The 6,326-nt window shown below is 43.0% G+C and overlaps 1 long non-coding RNA gene across 1 annotated transcript; it reads left to right on the forward strand.

The window, feature by feature from the left end:
- Nucleotides 1–1,350: 1,350 nt before the first annotated feature.
- Nucleotides 1,351–5,955, forward strand: LOC309477036. The gene is made up of 3 exons (XR_014198487.1): nucleotides 1,351–2,536; nucleotides 4,032–4,127; nucleotides 4,258–5,955. It is a non-coding gene; the product is annotated as an uncharacterized lncRNA (long non-coding RNA).
- Nucleotides 5,956–6,326: the final 371 nt, after the last annotated feature.

A 6,326-nucleotide genomic window follows, 5' to 3' on the forward strand; every position in this document is an offset into this window, starting at 1 on the left:
TTATTGTATTAAAGTCTTTGAATGTGCGCCGGTTCCCACCTCCTTCTTCCCACAATAATGAAGTGGAGACAAACATTTCCAATAGTCTTTTGATGAGGTGTATTTTCTTGCATGAAAAGGTCAGCAGAGACACAGAGACACAGAGAGATTATAGAGTGACGGTGATATGAATCCTTCCTCTTTTATAGTCTCTCTGTTATCTCTATAGACCTTATGCACCAGAGAAACGAGGGCGCCGCCATCTTTAGAATATTGTCTTTTAACTTCCGTTTTGCGGTCACTCTGTATATTTCTATGGCATCGCTGTCCAGGAGTAATTAGCTTTTGAAGTGGATTTACTTAATGTAAAGTTAACGAAAGTTATCATGAGGACTGTAATGTTTAAAGCAGATGACTAAACAAATGTCAGCCGACCGGGAAGATTTTAAAACGAGCCGGTCATTAATAAACATGCAAAATCGCTGTGAAAATGCAGACAGGAAGTCAAAAGACAACGAGCGCAGCGCTGAAAAGGGGCGGGGCTACATAAGGTCTATAGGGGCCAATGATGGTATTTACAACCATATCTGGAACATTCTTAGACTTAATATACATAATATACGTAGTTAATATCATATACTTCATTCTTACATAATCATATTGTATCCTCGAGTGGAGGCTCGTACCAACACTCCAATACAATTCCATATTAGAATAAGGTGTGTGTGTGTGTGTGTGTGTGTGTGTGTGTGTGTGTGTTTGCTCTTTTACTATATGATGGTCACACACATCTTAAAGATAACATGTCTTCCACAATCACAAAATGTAAAAATATTATACAACAGAATTAAATGTATTTAAAACTAAAATTAAAGATCAGCTGTGAATACAAAAGCATGCAATCCTTGAGATATTTATTTGAAGAAAAATCATTCAGTCTTTATATTGACTGTGAAAGTTTGTTTAAATAAGACAAAGTGTGTCTGAGAAGTGCTTCTGTTTTTAACCTGTTAATGACCTTTCTAGATTTATTTTTTTGTATATTGTTTTTTTGGTGATTTTTGCCTTTTATTGTGACAGGACAGTAGAGAGTTGACAGGAAGCAAGGTGGGAGAAAGACGGGATGGGATCGGGAAAGGTTCTGGAAACTGGGTTTGCTTTGAGCTCATACTTGCAGATGTGTTCAGACATATTCACAAAAAAAAAAAAAAAGACACAGGGAATGTTGCAGATCTTTCTTTAACAGAGGAGAACTGGAGAGAGATGAGGAGTTGAGTCAGGAGTTTTACATCTGTTGTTTCATACAGTTTTCCTGCTAACCTTCCTCTCGACTGCAAACACGTATTTAGAAAATGCAGCTCAAATATCTGTTATGTCTTCATGACAAGAAGCACAAGCAAGTCGAATTCTCTCAGGAAACTTTTTAATAACGTCTGCACAAGCAGGATAACATGCAAGCAGATGTTCAGCATTTACTCTCACTCTCACTCTCTTACTTCACATGTATCTTATACCTAAGGAGCTTGAGTGCCATCTAGTGGAGTATTAATGTAAGGACATCACATTTTCCCCTCTTAGTTAAATGAATTCTTTCTGTAGCCAACAATTGACATGAAATAGAAATAAAGAACATAAAATCCTTAACATATCAACAATTTCACATGTATAAGAATACACAAAGCAACATATTACATGAATGCAAAGGAGCATCTAAAACAATCAACAAAACTACTCAATTGCAATTCAGTACTGGAATGTTTATGTGAAAGTGTATGCAAAAGTCCATGTCAGTTTCTGTGACTAATAAACATAGTCCTTTAGCCAACCTGGCTCACGTCTTTGACGTGTCTCACGTGAACGAGCATCAGGAGACACAGAATTTCCAGACAGTGAAACTTGAGAGGGAATCAGGTTTTCTGCATTTGTGGTCAGTCTATTATCCATTGCATTAGTCGGCACAGATGCGAGACACGATGCATGCCACTTCTTTCCATCGTCTAAGAGGTAAGTGTAAGGGCCAACTTTTTCTCTCACCTCAACTGGAGGAGTGAATTTTGGGTGTCCTTTTGGTACATGTACTGACTTTTTTATGCGCACTTTATCCCCTTTTCGGAAAGAAGAATGGCGCACTCGATGCTTGTTATCAAAGCGAGATTTCATGACATCCTGACGTGCTGAAACACGCTTCTGCAGTTGGTTAGGTTCATGACCAGAAGGTGAGGGTTTTAGGACATTGAGGCGTGTACGCATTTTCCTCCCATGAAGCAATTCGAAGGGGGAAACACCTGTCACAGCATGAGGTGTAGCACGATAGATCTGCAGGAAGTCAGTTACTGTTGCTTTCCATGGTGCTGATTGTAGGATTGCAGATTGAATTGTACTTTTCAGTACTCTGTGGAAGCGTTCAATAGCTCCATTTGCAGCCGGATGATACACTGATGTGCGAATGTGCTTAATGTCTCTGTCTTTCAGGAAAGCAGCGAACTCTGGTGAAGTAAACTGAGGCCCATTATCACTCACCAGAGTGGTAGGGTTGCCATGTCTACTGAAGACGGAGGTAAGAAAAGCAGTCACCTGTTTTGTTGCAATAGATGCAGTAAAGGCTACCTCGGGCCATTTACTATAGTAGTCAGTGAGTGTTAGAGCGTATCGACAGTCCCAGACAGCAGTCTCGAAAGGGCCCACAATGTCTATTGCCAGTTTTTCCCAAGGTGCAGATGGTAAAGGAACAGGCTGGAGTGGCACAGCAGAGATTTTCGCAGTTTTGTCCAGAGAAAGGCATAACTGACAGGCGGTAATCTTTTGTTCCACAAGTGTGTCCATTCTGGGCCACCAATACATTTCACGCAGGCGTTGCTTTGTTCTGACAATCCCCTGATGGCCCTCATGTGCAATGCGGATCAGTGACTCACGCAGTTCTCCAGGTACCACCAGTCTAGACCCTCTAAACACAAAATCAGCTTGCACACTGAACTCATGTCTCAGTTTGTAATATGGGCGTAGAACAGGATCCAGAGCAGCAGGAGATGGAGGCCATCCACGGACAATTTGTGTGCGAAGTGCAGAGAGTTCAGAACAACTAGCAGAGGCAGCAGCGAATTCATCCTGAGATATGGCAGTCGGACCAGTGGACAGTAAAGCAACAAATTCGGGCTCTGTATCTGACTCAGCATCCGAAGTCAGAGGTAGGGGCAGGCGGGACAAACAGTCTGCAGTGTAATTTTGAGATCCAGCACGATACTCAACAGTGTAATTAAAACAGAGCAACCGAGCAGCCCACCGAGCTATGCGCATACCAGCTCTATCAGTCCCTTTTGTGGTCAGCAGCGTCGTCAAGGCTTGATGGTCAGTCCGCAGAGTAAATCTGCGACCCCACAAGTATGTCCTCCACTTCTCCACTGCCCAAACGCACGCCAGAGCCTCCTTTTCGACAGTGGAGTATTTTTGTTCAGCTGGGGTGAGTGTTCTGGATGCGAAAGCGACAGTACGTTCTTGACCATCAGTGCTTATTTGTGCGAAGACAGCACCTAGTCCGTAAGCAGACGCATCAGTAGAAATTACCACTGGCAGCTCCGGGTCAAATAGTGCAAGAGCAGGACTGTGTACAAGTAGCTTTTTGACTTCAGCTAAGCTTTGTTGAGCTTCATCGGACCAGTGAAATCCACTCTCATCTCTCAGGCACGCACGCAGAGGCATCACTACGGAAGCGAAATTAGGAATAAATTTGTTATACCATGAGAGGAGACCCAGCAGAGAACGTAGCTGAACAGCATCCGATGGCGCAGGTGCATTGATTATTGCAGAGAGATGTTCCTGATCCAGCTGAATACCCTGTGATGTCACCATGTGTCCTAAGAACTTCAAGCTCTGCTTTCTGAATTGGCATTTAGACTCATTCAACACCAATCCAGCATCTTTGAGACGATGCAGCACATTATCTAGCGCTTGATCATGCTCCTGTAGCGAGCGTCCCCACACGATAATGTCGTCTAGATAGTTTGCAACATTCTGGAGTCCTTTTAGAATGACAACCATCATTTTTTGGAATGCAGATGGAGCAGATGCCAAGCCATAAGGTACCCTGCGGAACCTGAAGAGGCCCTCGTGTGTAATGAATGCAGTTAGGTCCCGACTGTCGTCATGAAGAGGTACCTGATGATATGCACTTTCTAAGTCTATAGTTGAAAATACAGTTGCACCTTGAAGTAATGTCATCATCTCCTCCATGTGTGGCAATGGGTAGCTGTCTACTATAACTGCCTTGTTGGGCCCTCGGAGATCCACACACATGCGGATCCCCCCTGTTTTCTTTTGGACCACAACAATTGGGGAAACCCATGGAGAGGAGTCAATTCTTTCAATGACACCAGCATGCAAGAGTCGTTCCAGTTCGGCGGAAACAGCATCTCTGACAGAAAAAGGTAAGCGACGCAATTTGTGTCTTACAGGAGGTACAGAGTCAGAAATGTTAACCTTGTGTGTAACATTTTTTACACAGCCCAAAGCAGTACGCTGTGATGGAGGAGTGGAGAGGGCACAAACTGAAGCGGATTGTGGCGGCGGCAGCACAGTGTTTCCATCAAATCGAAGCTGGAGTCCCTTAATCAGGTCCATGCCTAACAAAGCTGTGCCATTGTCAACAATGAAGAAGTGTGCAGGACAGGTAAGGCCATATTTAGACACAGTTGCAGGTAAACATCCAAGCACTGAAATTGGCTCTTGCAAGTAAGTGACTAAACGGGCAGATGGAGCTTGTAACGGCACAGTGCGAAAGTGCTGCTCATACACTTGTTTTGGCAGAATGGACACTGATGAACCAGAGTCGACTGTGAGTTGAAGAGACACAGGTGTAACAGCAGACGTAGCATTTATAGTCACATCACACATCAAACGATCAGATGTTCCAGGTAGATAGAGAATACAAACCTCTGGTAATTCAACTGAATGCACTGAACGAGTAGGAGCAGAACGGCAGACTCGTGCAAAATGTCCAGTCTTATTACAATTTTTACATTTAGCAGATGCAGCAGGGCAGTTCTGTGCGTTTGCAAGATGTCCAGTGGAGCCACAGCGAAAGCATGTCCGAGCTGAAGAAGCAGAATGAGGTTTTGATGAGGTACGTGCTTTGAATTTGGCCTTAGGATGCTGTCGTCCAGTCGCAGGAGTGGCATGTACGGCTTGTACTGGAGCAGAACTGCTTGTAGTCATAGATTTTGCCTGTGCATCAGCGGCCTCTAGCTGCGTGGAAATTGTAATTGCAGTCTCTAGTGTCAATTTAGATTCCACTAATAATCTTTCACGAATGCGAGGGTTAGAAATATTTTCCACTAGCTGGTCACGCAGCATATCATCAAGATTGTCATTAAATTCACAAGTAGTCGCCAAATCTCTCAATGCAGCAATGTATTGCAGTACCGTTTCATCTGTCCTCTGCACTCGTTTCCTGAAGGCATGTCTTTCCACGACCACATTTCGTTTTGGAATGAAATGCTCCTCCAAAGCTTTAACAGCAGCTGCAAGATTGTCACCGGTATCGGGCAATGTATAAAATAGTCTCTGACCTTCAGTTCCGAGGCAGTGAAGAAGTAAAGCCCGTTTTCTGGCTTCTGGCCAGGAATCTCCAGTAGCATTGATGACGAGCATGTAATTCTCAAACATTCTCAGCCATGTTACAAGCGGTATAGCGGGCTCACCGGGACAAGGCAAAAATGGACTGGGAAACGGAGCACTTACTGATGCCATCCTCAGGAAATCTTGTTAAAAAAAATCGTCCTCGTCGCCAATTTTGTTATGTCTTCATGACAAGAAGCACAAGCAAGTCGAATTCTCTCAGGAAACTTTTTAATAACGTCTGCACAAGCAGGATAACATGCAAGCACATGTTCAGCATTTACTCTCACTCTCACTCTCTTACTTCACATGTATCTTATACCTAAGGAGCTTGAGTGCCATCTAGTGGAGTATTAATGTAAGGACATCACAATATCCAATACACCCTCATTAACATATGTAACTAATAAAAAAACACATAAAGATACATGTAAATATAATTAGACATAATAAATGAATAAAATAACTGGATATCTTTATGACTCAAACTCATCAAAAGGTCAAACACACACAACAACAACATAATGCTCAGACATGGACAACATTTCTGTAGTTCTTATTATTAAACACATGCCTTAATCTAACTGTACGTTCACACCGCCGCCGACTTGAGCTGCAAAGAAGCTCTGGCCGCTCTCTAGCTCTAGCAGCATTCTATGTTCGATCATGGGAGAAGAGAAGTGTAACACCATGAAATGTAAACAAAAAACAAGCAATATATTGACACTAGAAACCTT

Source organism: Leuciscus leuciscus, assembly GCF_965113295.1.
Source record: "Leuciscus leuciscus genome assembly, chromosome: 16".
Lineage (NCBI taxonomy): Eukaryota > Metazoa > Chordata > Actinopteri > Cypriniformes > Leuciscidae > Leuciscus > Leuciscus leuciscus.